The sequence below is a fragment of the Cryptomeria japonica genome, chromosome 4 (assembly GCF_030272615.1).
Source record: "Cryptomeria japonica chromosome 4, Sugi_1.0, whole genome shotgun sequence".
NCBI classification, from domain to species: Eukaryota; Viridiplantae; Streptophyta; class Pinopsida; order Cupressales; family Cupressaceae; genus Cryptomeria; species Cryptomeria japonica.
In genome coordinates, this window is record NC_081408.1 from 422,722,202 (window position 1) to 422,743,457 (window position 21,256).

A 21,256-nucleotide genomic window follows, 5' to 3' on the forward strand; every position below is an offset into this window, starting at 1 on the left:
TAGGGGATATCTATCTACAAGAGTGTGTTGTCCTAAGATATCAAATATTGAAGAAAGGTGTGAGTCAAGAGGTGAAGATCAATGTCAAAGCATCTACATCCTTGCTAATCACACTAACCATGTTATGAATTGTGATTCAAACAAAAATATGAGTGAAGATAACTTGTCTCAGATAGTGGTTATTCCTCATGTTAGTGAAGAAAAGGTTAGTGAGAAGTTATGTGATATAACTGATACAGAGATGGAGATAATTTCAGTTGCTACACCATATGACAACAACACTAGTTTTTCTAGCAAGGAGATTACACAAAAGGTCCATCTGCAGTCTTATGGTTCAAATGAATCTAACAGCTTGTATGAAGAAGAGCTAGAAAGTTATGCATATGATGAGGATAATGCTAGCGTGCAAGATTTTGATGACATAGACTCATTCTCACATAAATCAGTCATGTGTGATGATGAAAACTTGAATGATGAGGTACCACCATTTTTGGTTGATAATACTTTTGAGTTAGAAAGTTGCATGGTATGTTCCAATGAAGAAATTGATGCTCTGCAAAATGGACAAGGTTAGCAAATGACAAACAACACAAGACACAAGAAATTGTTAGTGTTAGTTAACCAAAAGCTAATCTAAACAAGCATATCAAAAGAGATACTAAGAACATGAAAGAATATTTAACTAAATAAGCAAATAGGATGAGGCATCTCCAAATTCCTCCTAACATGCTCTTGGCTCCTTCTCCTTTGTTCCTCTCCTCTCCAAGTTCCAAAATAGTGTAGCTCTCAGCAGCTTTTTGCACTATGGATGCTTATGGAGGATTGAGATTTGAGTATTTTGCTCCAAATGTAAAATGAAAAGCTAAAATACTAGATGCTATTAAAATGATTGATTTTAACCAAAATAATAAGATATTAGTTTGCTATGCTAAATGCTCTCTAAAATGCCTATAGGTTAAATGCATACAAGTTTTCAGGATCTGGATTATGAAGAAATGGGCTCTATTTATAGGAAAAATGGAGCAATGGATGGTTGAGATTGAGCAATCTCAACAAGGGTCAGGATTGAATGATTTTCAATCCATGTGAGGGCTTTCAACCCAGTCTCAGGATGACAAGTGTCAATGTGAGATAGGTTGAGAGGAGAGGGATTAAGCATTAAATGCTTGACATGACCTTGGGAGTTAAGGTCAAGGTTAGTTGAATGAATAAACTCTTTATTCAAAGAATAAAGCTTTTATCCAATGGATAAACTCTTGTGCAAAAGGCAAGAGGGATAAACATGGTCAAAGCAATAAATGTTTGGGGAGACAAGTTTGAAATAACCATAAATGGTTATGTAAGAGCCATTAATGGTCATGTAAGAGCCATTAGTGGTTTTGGAAGACTTTGGAGGTTAAATTGTTGAACACACAAAGCATTAAATGTTTTTCAAAGACTTTTGAAGTCTTTGAGAAGTGACTCCATTTTGCTTAGGAATGTGACAATAATTAGGGGATGGATTAGGCTAATTAGGAAAGGGTTAGAAGAATCTAGAAGGGGATTAGATTTGCAAGTGGATTTGGTGGGTGAGGGAAAATAGGATTTTATTAAAATAAAAATTCATTTATTTCAATAAATGTGTGCAAGTTGCATTTGTAGGAAAATGCAAGTGGGGGGGGGATAATGATTTAAATAAATGTTTAATTTAATTTATTTAAAAGAGGAATAGTGGGATTTAATTAAATAAAATAGATTTTATTTATTTAATTGATTTGAATTTGGTTTTAATGAATTAATTAAAATAAATTGAATAATTTACTTAATTAATAGGAGAATGTTTGAAGATGAATTAATTAAATATTAATTAATTAACTCCTGGCTAGTGGATTTTTAATCAAATAAATAGCAAATATTTATTTAATTAAGCTGGACAGATTTGTGTGACTACAGAAAGTATGCTTCAGTTTGTGCCTATGCTACATGAATTTATCCAAAATAACGTTTATGAAGATTTTGTTAAGGTATGTGTGCCTAATAATAATAGTCCAAGTAGCTTTGCACCAGCTATCCAATTACAAACAACTCTTCATGCAGTGAATCAAATTGAGTTTCAAATTTTAAATCAGCAGTTAGTAGCTCTTGTTGATTCCATAAGGCATACACAAGCATTAATTGATGAAAAGACAAAGAGGTGATAATAAGAAAAGATATGGAGCGGCCATACAATAAATATAGTTCAAGTGAAAAGTTTGAGAATGTTGATGTTGTTGAAAGAATGCTTCTAGTGGAAAGTGAACAAGAATGCAACAGGAATTGCTACTCCAACATTTGTGAGGATTTATCTAGATCTTATTTAGAGGTATTTTTAATTAGTGAGCATGAGAGTAATGTATATACTGATGATACGATTACTGATGTTGAATATGAAAATGTGGAGTTCATTCACAATGCCCAAAGTTACGAAGAAAATGAAAGGGATTTTCGCTTTGCTGTTCCAAGTAATCTGATTGAGATTGAGGTGGAATCAATGACAATGTCCATGAAAAGGATTAATGATTTAGAATGGTCTTCTGATACCGATGTTTCAAATATGGACATTTATGAATCAATTGTTAATATGATGAGTGACTTGGGATGTGGGTGCTCAGTTGTTGATGATAATAATATGGAAATAAAGATAAATTACATTGTGAAATATGAGTTTGATGTGTTTATGTTCAATGATAGTCCTGATGACATAGATATCTTATGCTTGGAATACATTAAAATTTTAAATGAAGATGACAAGCTCAAAGGTTCCTCTATGAGTTTGTGAAACTATGATATGCTACCTGTGCAATCTAGGCCAGATTATGAGAAATTTTCCTTTGATTCTTATGATAGTTTTTTACCAAGTTTGCAAAAGGGTTCAAATGACGAGTGCATGGAAAATTTGCAAACAAATGAAAAAATTAGAACTTGTGATACTAGCTGCATAATAGAATATGAAGTTTTCCACTTCTCCCTCCAGTTTGCTGGGGTTATCATGAGACATAATATGGAGCTAAATTTTGGAGAATGTTGTTTTGAGCATTTTCCTTTTTCAGAAAATGAACGTAGCAATTGTTTGTCATATAAATTCAAGTTGTTTGAAATGATGTCTCATGATAGAGTTCAGATTCATAAAGAATGGGCTGAGATAAATGGTCTTGATGGCATGATGGAGGATGTAAATTATGCTGGTGTATGTGGTCAGTATGTATGCAATGATATTTTTAGATTACTGATTACATATGTAGATGAGAATCAAACCTTTGATAAGGGTAAATATTGATGTTTCAGTTTTGATGGCCTTGGGCAATCAATCAAAGTTTGATTTTCTCAAACTACAACATAGAGTGCAGGGAAAGGAGGTTGACTTTGCAACCTAATAGAGATGTATAAGTGTATTCATACTTGTGCTAGTAATATGAAAACTAAATACAGTTGGGGGTTGAATCTTTGATGAAATAAAATGAAGCTAGAAGAGAAGCTGATACAAAAATGCTAAATTACAAATGCAGGTCATAAGACTTGTACAAAAAATAACTGTAATAAGTTTTCAGAAAAGGGTGTTGATCTTGATATGGAATGCCAGGTAGGAAGATAAATGAAGGCATGGTAAGTTTGATGCCATTTGATCAGGCCCATATCTGATTCAAAGAAAGTGAGGAGAGGATTTTCATTTCATATCTTCTCCAAGGAATGACAGATGTAGTCCTTGAACCACCTGCTCATGGACAATTCTTGGAATATAGCTTCTTTTTGAAGTTTTTATTTTCCATGAGAAGTAGATTAGACCTTGGACATATTAGAGTAGATTTGTTTCTCTACTTTGAGCTGCCTTGTCTAGGTAGTTCTCTTTTTGGTCTGCTCTATATCTGGGTTCGCTTAACCATAGATTTTGGATCCTCGTATCATCCCTGAGTGATGATCATCCCCAACTAGAGCCACTGATACTCCTAAAAATGACTATACAAAATTTGGTGTCCTTGACAATGTTTTGTCATTTTGAATTAATGTTTCTCTATGTGTTACCCTTAGGTTTAGATGTTCTCGGGTGAGCCTTTTATTTTAAAACCTAAAGCCTATTATGTTTCTTCATTAACTTTTTACTTAAACATGAGGGTCTTTTCCATCGTCGAAGGGACCGTGTTCCTTTCCCTAGGCATTATTTCTTCTACCGACCTTTTAATTTTTCCTAGAGACTATGTCTTTTCCATTATGGTCAGGTCCCCTTTTAATATTTCTATGGGTATTTATTTTCCCTAAGTTTGGCCTTTATGTTTCGGCTTCTATCTCCATGTTTAAAAACTGAGCAACTAAAGGTTCCATGATTTTGCATGTGCATCAAATGGACGACGATGTTTTAACTCAAGAAGGAAGATGCTCGAAGGATAGTGACAAGTATTGAACCGACATTATAACCGGCACGTAATGAATGCACATATCGGATGACCCTCACAGTCTCGCAAAGGAAGATGGAGGGAAATTAAGGACCGCAACATCGCAAGATGATGTCGCATGTCCCAGGTAGACCAGGAAGGTGCGAAGTTGGGGCCGCTAATAGAATTGAGATGGAAGATGACTGGATGATGTGCGATCAGACTTTTGTGGACCCATCTTGCAATATTGGAAGGTCAATATCAATATTAACCAATGGTGATCGCGCAATGTGCCATGCTAGACAGATCTACGACAGATATAGAGCATTTTTCAAAAGGAGTTATTGGGGTTGTTTCATTGTTTTTCACGCAAGAAAATTGAAGGCAAAAGAAGATAAGCTTATTGACATGAAATAAACAGAGACGTGTTGAGGCACATGGATATCGACTGATTCTCAAAAGGTCAATTTAGGAGGTGTTTTTTTGGGTCGAGTCATATTAGTGGACAAAGTTGGCATTTCTAGAGGTGACAATCTCAGCAAGTTTTCATTGCCACCACAAAGATAAGTTGATATCTTCAAAGGGATGAGGGGATAAGGATGTTTCATGAGCTAGAAGCAAAATGATCAAGGACCTATCAATAAAATCATAGGATGCGTACTGTCAGAGATTCTCATAGTAAGAAAAAAATTCAAAAAATTTGTTGCCGAGAAACTTTCAAAAGATAAGGACTCAGTATCCAAAAAAGGGGGATTCTAAAGCAAAAATTTTGCAGTCAAAAAATTAAGAAATTAGGAACAAAATCGATCACGTAAGATGAAATTGGTCAGAAGGGCAGTGAATTGGTAGTTTGAGTCTGATGGTGTTTTTGATTTGATGAATATGATTTCTTGAATCCATTTGCTAGCAGGATGAGTAGAAAAGTGAAGCAGTCACTAGTGAGGAGGGACCTCAAAGAGATCAATCCAGACCGATCAAGAAGAGTAAACACAAAGATATGATGGAGGCAATTCATAACATATTGTTTTATTTCATAAAATATTGATTACATCCAACCGATAACAACCGGGTCACAGCATAATCACCTCATAGGCCTCATAGAACATACAGAATAGGTCACAATCAGGACCTTGAATCTTAAGATCTATCTTCTACACAAAGTCTAGCTACTTGATTCTTTGATTGATTTCATTATAATGCACAATTATAATTATATATATCAATCCAAAGGATCCAATCAGCCCAAAAGGGATCAAAACCCAAAGAGCAAGACCTAACGTACAAAATAAACAAGGTCAACCTCTGCTAAGAGATTCTTCCATAAAATCTAAAGGATGAAACGTAGATCATGGGACAAGGTTAGCCACATGCCAAGGAACATCATAATCAATGCCCAAGGCTCTATAATCTTCGGAAAGGGTTCTGGTAGATCACCAAAATAGGTCCAGGCAACTGATAACAAGAACTGTCAACTGGTAAAGGAAACTATCAAGGAAACCGATAGCGATATCTTGCCGGAAAATAATCCAAATGCGATGTGGTTTGGAAGAAAGAAAGATGATCAAGTCTTCAAGTAGAATCCAACTCCACAAGATCTAGTGAGCCAAAGCTAAGAAACACAAAAAGAAAAACTGAAACTACAAATAGAAAGAAAAACAGAAAGAAATTTTTTTGGTTGATGCAAGATTGCTATGAATTGGCGATGCTCCTGCATCACACATCCGGGGTTATTGAAAAAGTGATCCTCTCACTTTGTTGGGGTTAGAGGGAAACCAAGGTGGTCTACCTCTGCCTGATAAATCCAAGATGAATCTTCAAATGGTTTGTCCTTCCACTTCACAAGATACTCCTTATACTGACTACTCCAAGTACTATTCCCAATCCTACTGTGCAAAATGTCTTCAATCTGATCTAGTTCCTTCTGGGGCAACTATTTCTCCAAGTCTGCAACTCTTTCCTCACTAAATTCTAGTTCATGATACTCATGTAGATCTGAAATGTGAAACACGGGTGAAATACTCAGACTATCCGGTAAACTCTACTTCATATGCATTTCTAGAACTAGACTTCCTCAAAATCCTACAAGGTCAAAACTTCTTCAGCTGCAACTTGTTATAATTTCCAACCAAGAATCTCTCTTTTCTCTAATATACCATCACTTCATCACCAATTTCAAATTCCTTATGTCTCCTCTTCTCATCTTCCTTCTCCTTATACTTGTTGTTCATGTCTTCCAAATGCTTCTTAACTTGAATATGTAATGTTGCCATGTGATCTGCAGAGTCTTCTACTTCTGAACTTCTCTGGTCTTCACTGCTAATGTCTCTCAATTCTGATATACCTCTAGGATGCACTCTGATAACAATCTCAAAAAGTGTTCTTCTAGTACTTCTATTCACTGAATTGTTGTAGGCAAACTCTGCTTGTGCAAGGATCAAATCCCAACTTCTAGTTTTATATCCTTCTAAACATCTCAACAAGTTTCCCAAACTCCAGTTAACTACTTCTATCTGTCCATCAATCTATGGATGAAAAGTAGAACTGAACTTCAAATCTGTCTTCATCTTCTTCCAAAATGTTGTCAAAAAATAGCCAACAAACTTAGTGTCTTTGTCTGAAACTATGCTCTTAGGAAATCCATGTAATCTCACCACTTCCTTGAAAAATAGGTCTACTACGTGCAATGCATTTGAAGTCTTCTTACAAGGTATGAAATGAGCCATCTTCGAGAATCTATCCACTACCACAAATATAGAATCATTCTCTCTTGGTGTCTTAGGCAATCTAAGTACAAAATCCATGCTTATATCCTCGTAAGGTCTTACCGGTACTATCAAAGGTTTATACAATCTCACATTCTAACTACTACCCTTTCCAACTTGACAAACTCTTTTGCACATATCTCTTAACATCCTTATGAATCTGGGGCCAAAAGTACTGCTCACTCACTATTGCTACTATTTTGTCAATACCAAAATGTCCAGCTAGTCCTCCACTATGTTTCTCCTTTATTAGATTCTCCCTCATAGAATTCTTAGGTATGCACAACTGAACTCCTCTGAATAACATCCCATCCTGAATGAAGTAATCCAACCACTTTTTTCTATCTACCATAACTAGTTATCTACATGCTTTCCAAGGTTCTACAAAATCTGGGTCATCATAATACAAGGTCTTCAAATCTTCAAATCCTAATACTATCACTCTCGTCTCTATTAGCAAAGTCTTTCTCCTACTCAATGCATCAACAACTTTGTTAGATTTCCCACTTCTATGCTTCAACACAAAGGTCTAACTTTGCAAGAATTCTACCCATCTCATATGTCTCTGATTCAACTTGATCTAACTATTCAAATACTGCAAAGCTTGATGATCTATATACAAAACAAACTCCTTAGGCAACAAGTAATGTCTCCACTTCTTCAAGGCTTTAACTATGGCATAAAACTCCTAATCATACACTGAATATCTCCTCTGAGCATCATTCAATTTCTCACTGAAATAAGCCACTACTCTCCCTTCTTGACTCAAGACTGCTCCTATTGTTGTTCCACTTGAAATACTTTATTGAAATCCGGTAAAGCTAACATAGGTTGCTCAGTCACTTTCTGCTTCAATAGTTCAAAACTTTTGTTTGCTCTAGTGGTCCACTTGAATTCCTTCCAATCTCCTCTCATGTTCTCAGTCATAGGGTTACAAACTGAACTAAAATTTCTGATAAACTTCCAGTAAAAACTAGCCAATCCAAGAAATGATCTTACCTCTCCAATGATTTTTGGTGTTGTCCATTCAACAATTGCTTTCACTTTCTCAGTGTCCATCTTCAAACCATCCTTAGATATCCCAAATCCCAAGTAGACTAACTCATCCTTCGTGAAAGTACACTTCTTAATATTGATCAACAACTTCTCTTCTCTCAATCTCTACAAAAGTTGTCTTAACTGCAACAAATGCTCCTCTTTTGTCTTAAAATCAGAATATCATCCAAATACACAATGAAAAAATTATCCAAGAATTTATTTAATACCTCATTCATCAGCCTGATGAAAGTACTTGGTACATTAGTCAATCCAAAAGGCATCACCAACCATTCATGCAGTCCTTCATTTGTCTTAAACGTTGTTTCCACTCATCACCTTCTCTGATCCTGATCTGATGATATCCACTCTTCAAATCTATCTTTGTAAAGTATTTTGATCCACTCAAACAGTCCATTATGTCATTCTTCCTAGGCAAAGGAAACCGATATTTTACTGTGATCTTGTTTATTGTTCTGGAATCAGTACACATTCTCCACTCTCCATTCTTCTTAGGTGCTAATACTGTTGGTACTGCACAAGGGCTTAGATCAATATCTCCTGCACTTGTCTATTCAATTCTTCATTCTCTGTCGGTGTCAACTAGTGTGTAGCTTTGTTAGGAAAACTAGCTCCGGGAACCAAGTCCATGTAGTGACTAATACTTCTCATAGGTGGCAATCCATCAGGTACATTATCTAAAATTATGACTTCATATTCTGTCAACAAATCTTTTATCTCTTCCAAGTGTTCTTCTTTCAGTTCTAGTTTCTCAGTCTTCTTAGGAACTAAGGCAAAACACACATCCTCATGTCTCAGTCCATCCATGAATCTCCTTCCATCTACCAAAAAGATTCTAGTATTCGTACAAACTTCATTCTTCAAAGGTTCCTCAAAGGGTAACAAGGTTTGCTTCATCTCATTGGCCACAATAGAGTATGTATTCTTCCTCCCATCATGTACTGCATGTCTATCAAACTCCCAATGTCTACCCAATAAAAGATGACAAATATCCATAGGAATAATATCAAACAAGACTTAATCATGATAATTCCCAATTTTTAATTTCACCAAACATTGTTGACTTACTAACAACTTATGTTCATCCTAAATCCACGCTATCTGATAAGGCTTAGGGTGTTTCAATCTCTCCAATTTTAACTTATTCACCATCTCTTCTGAAATAAGATTATCTAAACTACCACTATCAATAAAAACTTTACAACACTTACCGAATACCTTACATCTGGTCTTGAACAAATTATTCCTATGCAGGGGCTCTTCATCTCCTCCGATATGACACAAAGCTCTCCTCATCACCAATAGTTCTCCGTCTTCTGGTTTTTTGTCTAATCTGATGGGGTTTTCTTCCACCATTGCCACTCTTTCGGTATTTTGTATCTTCTTACACTTGAATGCATGATGTACTGCTCCTCCACACTTAAAGAAGGTTCCTCTAAATGTTCTCTCGTCTTGTCTTCCAAAATTCTTATTCCGGTAACCATCTGGTTCTCTCCTCCGATAGAAATTTCTATCATCCTTCCAGTATTAATTACCTTCTTTGTTCACTTCCATGTCTTTGTTCTAATCTGTATTGGTTCCTCTACGTCCAGTATATCCTCTTCCTCCTTTAAATATTCCTCTAGTAAACCTTCCACCTCTACCTCTCTGCCTTTGCTCATGTCTTTAAATTCTCTTATGCCTTTAGGGCATATTGGTAAGCCTCTTCAACACTCTCCAATTTGATCAAACTAAGTTCATCTTGTATAGACATCCGCAATCCATTCAAATATATTGCAACTTGTTCAACTTCATTATCAACATGTTTGGATCTAATATTCAACTTGTAAAATGTTTCGGTGTACTCCTTCACACTAGATTCCTTCTGTCTCAAATTCTGGAACTTCTGGAACAGATTAACTTGATAATCAACTGGAATAAACTTCGATTTCAACTTAGCAATCATCCAATCCCATGTCTTAATCTTCTCTTTACCTCTTCTTTGTCTATCAACTTGCAAATTCTCCCACCAAAGAGATGCATGACCTTTCAACCGGGTACAAGAATATTTCACCTTCCTCTCTTCTGCAGTGTTTTTAAAATCAAAATACTTCTCCATCTCCGAGATCCAATCCATCAATTCATTTGAATATAACTTCCCATCCTATTCCGATGGGGTAAAATGAGGTTTAGTATTCACCCTACTCAAAACCCTCAAAAACCTTTCCTCATCCGGATCAACCGTGGGTAGGTTTTCTTGTTCTACTGGGGCTTCTTCTCCTTCATCTTCACTTACATCTTCAATATGTCAGCCTCTTCTCTGGGCTATCTCCATGGCTTCCAACTAGGCTGCTCTACCTTGCAACATCTCCATCACAACAGGGTTTGCATTCCCACATTCTCCACTATTCCTAGCTCCTCTTTGCACCATCATTCATGCTATTCCTCTGCAGCTACAAGTCGGATCTGCAATCCACCACCCTACAACAAAATTTCAAGACACACAACCTTTGGAACAAAACTCCTCTTTGATACCACTTGAAGAAGTCACCGGTGAGGAGGGACCTCAAAGAGATCAATCCGGACCAGTTAGCAAGAGTAAACACAACAAAAATACAAAGATATGATGAAGACAATGCATAATAGATTGTTTTATTTCATAAAAAATGATTACATCTAACCGGTAACAACTGGGGTACAACATAACCGGTTCACAGGCCTGGTAGAACATACATAATAGGTCATAACCGGGACCTTGAATCTTAAGATCTATCTTCTATGCATAGTCTAGCTACTTGATTCTCTGATTGATTGATTTTATGATTGATTGCATTCTAACTCGAAGAGAAAGACCTAATGTGCAAAATAAACAAGGTCGGCCTCCGCCAAGAGATTCCTCCAAAAAATCTAAAGGATGAAACGTAGATCACGAGAAAAGGTCGGCCACATGCCAAGGAACATCGGAACCAATGCCCAAGGCTCCGCAAGCTTCAGAAAGGGTTCTCGTAGATCACCAAAATTGGTCCAGGTAACTGGTAACAAGAATTGTCAACCGATAACAAGAAACTTGTTGGCAATTTGGCATAAGTTGTCATTGATGTCAATTGGTTTGGCAAGGTCAATCGGTAAGATAGAAGTGGTGACCGGTATGATAGTGATACACATGAGAGTGAGAAAATAGAAGGAAGGCTACCGGTACACATGACTTGGGTCATCTACCGGTAAAGAAGGCTTATCGGTAAGGCATAAACCAGAATGAAGGTTGTTTGTGTGTTATGAAGACACAAAAACTAGTGGGCAACCAGTGAACAAAATATAAAGGATGGTTGACGGTCATACCGGTGAGATAAGCTAAATTGGTAGTCAACCTTGGTCGATAAAGTATGTCAAATCGACATAGGAATCCAAACAAAGGTGGATGTCGACAAGCATGATAGCTGGATGCCAGGTGGTAGTATTGTACAGGTCAGTGGAGTGTGCATCGATTAAACAAATCTGCATGAGGAGCCTGCAAGTCACGGAGGATACCAAAAGATTGCGGCTTGAGGAAGGCAAGCTGGAAAAACAATCGCACTGATCTCACAAGAAGATTTGATCTCCATACCTATTAGGTGAAGGAAACAACAAATCTATTAATGGGGAGTGACAGAGGAAAGTAGAAAAGCGTGGTGCAGAACTCCAGATTTAGAAAATGCACATTGGATTGCGAAGTTTAGTTGATGATTGAATGTTGTCATAAAGATCATATCCTTGAAAAGAAGATCATATCAGAGAGGATTCAGATTGAGTTAGAAAAGGATAACCTAACACAATAGTGTTTGAATGCATTCTTGGCGGGAAACCGTGAATATAAATACATGATCTCGAAATAGACAAGGTTGATGCTTGGAGAGAAGAAAAAGAGAAAAGAGAGCTTAAGTGTAGAGAAGGATCATTTTGCATTAGAATGTATTCTAAGAAAGTTGCAGAGTGAGTGAGCAAGAAAACCAGTGAGAGGGTTTAACCAACAATGATTGAGTACCAGTATAATTGTATCAGGTCCATCAGTTAAGAAAACCGGTGAGGTGTGGTAGAGAAAGACATCATCTAAGGGTGACATAGTATGTTGTGTGTGTGTGTGTGTGTGTGTGTGTGTGAGAGAGAGAGAGAGAGAGAGAGAGAGAGAGAGAGAGGCCAATAATCAAAGAGAGAGATCTCAAAACCGGTAGTGTGAGATCCAGTGGAGAAGAAAAGACTGTCAACCGATAGTAAGCTATTTGATCAAGAGTTGCATAATTCATTTGCAACAAGAAGCTATAACTGTATCAAAATTGTATTTCAATATACATCACCAAGTTGGAGCTTGGTGCAGGGGTTGGTGCTCCTTGGGTTGGTGCCCTAAATCTTTGTAATTTAGTTTTCACTTGTGAGGCTGGATTGGAGCAGTAGTCTCTAGCAGCATTTCTCACTGAGGTTTTTCCCATATTTGGTTTTCCTCGTACATCTAGTTTTGTGGAGTGCATTTGTGTGATAGTCTTCTTTGGTTCCCCCATTTGCTTTACCAGTTTGATTGTTTAGTGCTTAAGATAACAACCAGTATTCTGAAGTTGCCTTAAAAGAGAGAAGAGTTTTAGGAACCACTGATTCACCCCCACTCTCAGTGGTACTCTGTGTTCAACAATTGGTATCAGAGCATAGGTTCCTAGTTATTTTAAAACCTTGGGTAGATTTTGGACTTAGAACACAATGGAAAGAAATGAGTCTGCTTCCTCAAAAGCCCCCATGTTTGATGGATCCAACTATGCCTTCTGGAGCAAAAGAATGGAGACCTATATTTCCTCCCTTGGTTTTGATGTGTGGATGTCTGTCAAGAATGGGTATGTTGTTCCTAGTGTTCCTCCCACTGATTCAGATGCCAAAAAGGAGTATGAGAAAAATGTCAAGGCCAAACATGCTATCTTGACCGGGCTATCTGATAATGAGTTTGTCAAAGTCATGCATTGTGTATCAGCCAAGGAGACTTGGGATAAATTGCAGAGGTTATTTGAAGGAGATGCAAAAGTCAAAGAGGCCAAGTTGCAAGCACTAAGAGGCCAACTTGAAGGCATCAAGATGAAAGATGATGAAAAGATTGTAGACTACCTTCACAAATTTGATGAAACTGTGAATACCATCAAAGGGCTTGTTGAAGAAATTGTAGATGAGATCCTTATAAAGAAGGTGCTTAGGTCCATTACACATAAGTATGATACAAAGGTGTCTTCCATAAAATAATCCAAGGATCTAAAGATCTTTTCAATGGATGATCTATTTGGCTCACTAATAGCTTATGAGATGAGAACGAATGGTGATGCTTCCTTAAAGAAAGAAGTAGTGTTCAACACCACCAAAAAGGGCAAAGAAGTAGTTGCTCATAAAGAATCTAGCGAAGACTCTGATGTAGAGGTAGAATTTTTTTTCAGAAAGTTCAAAAGAGGATCTGACAAGTATAAAGGAAAGCTACCACTCAAATGTTTCAACTGTGGTAAGGTTGGACATTTTTCTGCAAAATGTCCTTACAATGAAACCGGTGGAGATGAGTCAAGAGAGTTTAGCAATTTTGTTGGCAAAGATAGAGAAAGAAATGTCTACCGGCAAGGAAGGAGAGGCTACCAGAAGCAAAAAAACCTCTATACTATTGAAGATGATGCCACAGATGAAGAAAGTGCATCAATAGATGACTGCCATGAGAATGACAGAAAAGTTAACATCTTAATGGCACTTGATGAACCAGTTGGTGAAGATGAGGAAGAAGAGGATATTGAGGCTGAAGTGGATTTAGAAGGAGAGCTTATAAGTGCTCTTGAGGAACTGAGTAAAACAAGAAGAGCTCAAGAAGATCAAGCATGCAGCAGTAGATGAACAAGGTCTCTTGAAGCAATCCCTGGATGAGTCCAATCAAGTCATATTGACTTGAAACTGCAGATGGAAGAAACCAAGAGAATATGTGAAGTTACATCCTCTGATCTAATGAAGAAGGAAAGGGATCATCAAGATCTGGATGCAAAAATAGCAAAGCTCGGAAAGGAGCTTGAAGAAAGTAAGGAAGAAATAAAAGTAAGGAGCAAGTATGAAGGAAACACCGAAGCCTTAGACAAGATGTTGAGCAAACAGAAGCAATCCAAGGATACCAGTGGCTTAGGATTTGAAGAAGGTCAAAGTTTAAACAACAAAGACACATCCAATAAAGAAATAAATTTCACCTCCTCAAATCGAGGTGAAGAAAAGAAGACATTCACTGTAGGCAAGGATACTGGTAAAAAGACATATGCAGATGCTGTTGGAAATTGCCACACAAACCGGTATACCCAAGAAATGAACCGGAGGCCACACTCATTGTACTGACATGCTAATCCAAGAATAAATGCAAGAGTTGACCATGAAGGATTCACCAGAGTCAACAACATGAAGGGAAGACCTCCGATGAGGTAGTCCTTTGCAAGACCAAGGCAACCTAACCGGTATGTTTATAACTTTCATGGTTATTGTTACTGGTGTAAAAAATTTGGGCATAGAATTGCTGACTGTAGATTAACCAATAAGCCCTCGATGAGTTATGAAAGTACAAATCCATTTAATTCACTTTAGGATATGAATGTTGTCTATTATCAGTGCAATGGATATGGTCATAGGAGTTTTGAATGTACGAAGAATAAACCAGTGCCCCACAATAATTTTAAGGATTTATCTATAAATGAAAATGTGAAATGCTATAACTGTCAATTGTTTGGACACATAGCAAATTTTTGTAAAATAGGAAAATCAAGCAGAAGAAGATAAATCTTGATCAAGAATTGGTAGTTGAATCTGAGCACAAAATTACAGCTGACAAGAAGAAGGAAACCAAACTGATATCGGTTGAGAAAGAAAAGGAAAAGGCTGAATCAAGTATGATAGTGTAGACTACCTTACATGCTAAAAGGAAAAATATATGGGTTGTAGATAGTGGTTTCTCCAACCACATGACTGATGACAAAAGGAAATTCATCAAACTTGAAGACTGGAATGGTGGTTTAGTAAGATACGGAGACAACTCATTCATCAAAATAAAGGGAAAAGGTACTCTAAGTATTGATGAAAAATTGAAGGCACATGATGTATATTATGTGGAAGGCCTAAAGCATAATCTACTAAGTGTGAGTCAGATGTTTGACAAAGGTTATAAATTCACCTTTGACCCAACCGGTTTCCATATAAAGAAAGACAATACCGGTTAGGTTGTGGCAGAAGGAAAGAGAACAAATGGAAATGTTTACAATCTAAAGGAATGCTATGAGTCCCAATGCATGATAGGAAAGGTTGATGAAAGATGGACGTGGCACAAAAGATTAGGCCACATAAACTTTGATAACTTAGTTGCAGTGAGCAGAAAGGGGTATGTTAGGAATATTCCACCCATCATCAAACCAGTAAAAACATTTTGTGATGAATGTATGAAAGGAAAGAAAACTAAAGTGAGTTTAAGGACAAAAGAGCACAACACCTCAAAACCACTTGAGATTGTGCATATAGATCTGTGTGGTCCAACTAGGACAAGAGCTCTTGTTGGTGAAAGATATTTTATGCTCTTTATTGATGATTACTCAAGAATGACTTGGGTCACCTTCCTGCAAGATAAGTCACAAGCATTTGACAGATTCAAGATCTTTAGGAAAATGGTGGAGAAAGAAAGTGGGTGCAAGTTAAAATGTCTAAGATCAGACTCGGGTGGAGAGTTCACATCAAATGAGTTTGAAGATTATTGTGAAAAACATGGAATTAGAAGACAATATTTAGCCCCTAGGACACCACAACAAAATGGTGTGGTAGAAAGAAAGAACATGATAGTTAAGGAGATGGCCAGAACCATGTTAAATGAGGCCAGTCTGCCAGACACATATTGGAAGGAAGCTATTCATACTATTGCATATAATTTGAACCGGATTCAATTAAGAAAAAACAACAAAATGACACCTTATGAGTTGTGGTATGACTGAAATCCATCAGTCAAATACTTCAAAGTATTTGGAATCAAGTGCTTTATCAAGAGAGATATGGATGGTCTAGGAAGTTTTGACTCCAAGAGTGATGACAGAATATTCCTTGGTTACTCATTTAACAACAAGGCCTACAAATGCTACAACAAAAGACTAAGAAGAGTCATTGAGAGTGTGCATGTAAAATTTGACGAGGATATGCACAAAGGAAGTCAACCACAGGTTAACTGGTATGATGATTTTGGTGATGAAGGTGATGAAGCTTAGTCAGACAATGAACTAGAAGAAGCATTCAAGAAGGCTCCCAACCGGTATGTGCAGTTGAATCACCCGAAAGAGAAAATTCTAGGATATAAGAGTGATGGTGTGCAGACTAGAAGAAGACTTGCCCAAAATGATGAACAAGTCAACTTTTGCCTCATGGCTGAAGTAGAACCTAAAACATTCAATGAGGCTAGCAAAAGACAAGAATGGATGGATGCCATGGAAGAAGAACTGCAATAGATTGAGAAGAACAAGACTTGGAAATTGTTAGTAAGATGAGAGGGGGGGGTGAGTCATAAAAACTCAATAATCATTGTATACATCAGATTCAACCTCGGTAGCCTTTACTGATATGCAACTATGATTGTAATCATTCAAACTCATAAACAGATACACTTAAAACATCATAACACATTTAACACCAGATTTAACGTGGAAACCCAAATAGGGAAAAACCACTGTGGGATTTCGGACCCACTAAGAAATATACCCTTCTAGAGCATGCTCGGTTAAAAGCCAATCCTGTTACAAATTACATAAACACATTGCTAGATGTGACCCGGTTAAGGGATTTCCCTCAGATTTGTTAGAATCTTGCACTTTGTTAGAAGTGACCTTGTCAAAGGATTTCAAACACTCATTCAGAATGTTACCTTGCTAGAGGATTTACAAATAAGACTATTAGGTCCACTCGGTTAAGAGATTTCCTGTCACTTACAAAATAAATAACAGTATAAGATATATCTGCAACTTCACATCTGAAATGCTAAAGAAGACTCTATGTGCTCAAAATAATCTTGTCATAAGACTTATCTTGCTCCTTGTTGGGCTTCTCAATCTGTTCTTTAATCAGATATTCAATCTTCTGTGATTGGTGATCACTGTTGTAGTATCACTGTTCTTCTATTTTCCCACATCTATTGTTCATCAACAATTTTTTATTTATAAATAATTCCTAACCGCTTAATCTCCTTGATCACATTTTCCATGATCAATCTTAGCAATCAGATCTTCAAACTCAACTAGGTTCATTGTATCCTTCGATCTGAAAACGTTTTATCTCGCCTTGGAACTTGTATTCCTTCCTTGGAACTTGTGCTAGGTTATGACCGATCAATCTGCGCTATAGATCTAACTCCTATATTTTCATTGTCGTAGATCTTCAACAAACTTCTTGCACGACATACCAATCATCTATATATCTCCAGCTCATTGGAATCCTTCATTTAATAATGCTTTTATCCATCCAATGCAATCTGTTATTACTCGGTTGTTACTCGGTAAATACTGAACCTTTACTCGGTAGATATTATGCCTTCTTTAACCGATATTGATAACCTTAGGGTTTACCGACTAGCTTCTTTTCTCGGTAACACAGAACAGTATCAAACCTATATTCATCTATTGAATGAAATCTTTTCTCCTTCATGTTCAGTCTTTGAATACTCATTATATAGGAAATCAAAATAATCAAAACAACAAAATCTCATCATAGTCTTACTCGGTAATAGTTGCCCATTGAATAACTTATTACTCCCCTTCATTTTCATTCTTTCTGTGTCACTTACCGACATCTTTATACTTATCAAAATATACTCATTAAGATATGGCAACATCATACTGAACCAGAAAATCAATTGCTTGACATCAATGACAAAATAATATTATTAAGATAGTAATCATCCTTTCTCAGTTATATCCATAATCTTCAACAACCTTCTCAATATCCTCATACCAACAAACTTACTGGAATGCCAACAATCTCCCTCATTGGCATTGATGGCAAAACCAACTTTTAATGGCAATACCAACTTGATTTTATTTCAATTGATTTTGATTCGGATTGCTGATAATCTTCTCCTGATATCCTTGAATTCTCCCCCAGTCATTAGTCTTCTCCCATATTCACCTATTAATCTTCACTAATTAGTCTTCTCCCCCTTTGACAACAATGCCAAAAGGTAAAACTAATTCATGATTTCTTCCGTTGTGAAGTAATTTTCTTGCTGAAAATACAAATGTATCATCTCAGTCTCGGTCAGAGCAACTTGTCTTCAATCATTATTGCCCGTACAACTTTAGGTAACCTCCTAAAGTGTGTAAATCAGTATCAACTCATAAATAGTTAATCTGTAAATTCATAGAATTGATGCTTTCACCAAACTCTGTCAGTGAGTGTTAGATAGGGGTAGGACCCCTAACTTACTTCTGAGATACTCAAAAGTGTCCTTTGGCAGTGGCTTTGTGAAAATGTCTGCTATTTGTTCCTTTGAACTAATATATTCCAGCGCAACTTTCTTCTCTTGAACTTCTTCTCTGAGATAATGATACTTTATAGAGATGTTCTTTGTCTTAGAATGCATTACCGGATTCTTTGAAATGTTAATGGCACTAGTATTATCATAGAATATAGTTACTAGCTCGGTAACTTTCTCATTCATTCCTTCCAACAGTTGTTTGGTCCATGCAATATTGGTACAATTCAATGCTAAAGCTGTTGACTGTGAAATGCATCCTTGTTTCTTGCTAAGCCAACTTACTAGTCTATCTCCTAGAAAGAAAGCTCCACCGCTTGTGCTTTTCTTATCATCAATGTTCCCTGCCCAATCAGCATCAGTGTAGACTTTTAAGTCAAAATCATTCCTCTTTTTATACACTAAACCATAATTTTCAGTGCCTCTTAAGTATCTGAAAATTCTCTTGATTGCTGTCATATGGGTTTCTTTGGGATCTGCAGAAAATCTTGCAACTATACCTACTCCATGTGCTATATCCAGCTTGCTATGAACCACATATTGAAACTTTCCAATCATAAACCAGTAAAGTGTCTCATCAACAGATGCAGATTCATCACTCTTTGATAGTTTACAATTGGTAGTCATAGGAGTACTTACAGGTTTAGAATCTTCCATTCCAAATTTCTTCAAGATTTCCTTTATATACTTGGATTGAGTAATAAAAATCTCATTTTTCATTTGCAGTATTTGTAAACCTATAAAATACTTTATTTCACCGATTAATGACATTTTAAATTCTTTGCACATTTCATTTCCAAAGTTCTTGCATAAAGAGTCATTTCCACAAAAAATAATATCATCAAATATGGCTGAAAGCAGTATTCCATTGTCTTCATCATTCTTCATATACATGTTGTTGTTTTCACTTGTCCTTATAAATCCAATCTTGATTAAGTAAGAGTGCAATCTTTTCATACCATGCTCTAGGTACTTGCTTTAGACCATATAATGCTTTGTTCAACTTACATACCTGATCTTTATTCTTGTCTTCAATAAATCCTTCAAGTTGTTCAATATAAACTTCTTCTTCTAGTATACCATTTAAAAATGCAGATTTAACATCCATTTGATATACCTTGAAATTTTTGTAAGCAACATATGCCAACAATGTTCTCACTCCTTCAAGTCTTTCCATAGGTGCAAAAGTCTCACCATAATCTATTCCTTCTTCTTGAGCATAACCTTTGCAAACTAGTCTTGCTTTATTCTGAATGACCTCTCCTTTTTCATTTAGCTTGTTTCTGAAAATCCACTTTGTACCGATCACATTTTTCTCTTTTGGTCTTGGGACCAGTGTCCATGTTTCATTCTTCTTGATTTGTTCAATCTCTTCTGTCATAGAATTTACCCAATCTTCATTACTAAATGCCTCTTTTACTATTTTCGGTTCAAATTCAAATATCAGACGTGTTTGTCTCAGTTTGTTCCTTGTCATCACTGATCCTCCTTATCTCCTATAATTTGACTTGATGCATAATTTATTTTGACATACTTGGCTAATATAGGCTTGGTAGGATCTGTATGATCTTCTTCATCACTCGGTAACTGGGTATTTTCTTCATTTTCTTCATCAACTTTCTCGGTAGGACTTCTCGGTTGAACATAAAAGAACTCTTCATAATCTTCTAGTTCTTTGGAATTTCCTTCATCATTTCTTTTTGCAAATTCATCAATTTTCACATTTGCACTTTCCACTATTTTGTTAGATGATTTGATCAGACATTTAAATGCTTTACTTCTATAAGAATGACCAAGAAATGTTCCTTCCTCGCTTTTCTGATCAAAATTTTCATTTCTGTCATCTTTGTGAACATAACATCTGCTTCCAAATATTTTAAAGTAACTTACATTAGGTTTCTTGTCATACCAGATTTCATACGATGTCTTCAAAGTTCCTTTCTTCAGTTGTACTCGGTTCAGGGTGTAAACTGCAGTGTTGATCGTTTCTCTCCAAAATGTTTGAGGTACCCTCTTTTCTATCATCAGGGTTCTGGCACAATCTACAATTGATCTATTTCTTCTTTTAGCTATCCCATTTTGCTGAGGTGTTCTAAATGCAGATACTTGTCTCTTTATACCATGATCATTGCAAAATAGGTTAAATTCATCAAAAATGAATTCTCCTCCTCTGTCAGATCTTAGACATTTCAACTGTCTTCCTATTTCTTTTTCAACTCTAGCCTTGTACCTTTTGAACATTTGAAAGGCTTCTGATTTTTCTTTTATAAACATAACTGACATCATCCTTGAGTAATCATCCACAAATAATATAAAGTATTTATCACCAAAATAACTTTGAACTTTCATAGGACCACAAAGATCAGTGTGCACGAGATCTAAAATTCCTTTAGAAGTGTAGGACTTACTTATAAAGCTTGACTTTGTCATCTTACCCATCTGGCATCCTTAGCATATTGCATTCTCAGGTTTTTCCAAGCTCGGTAGACCTCTTACTCGGTGCTTCTTACTTATTTTGATCAGGTTATTAAAATTTACATAACAAAACCTTTTGTGCCATA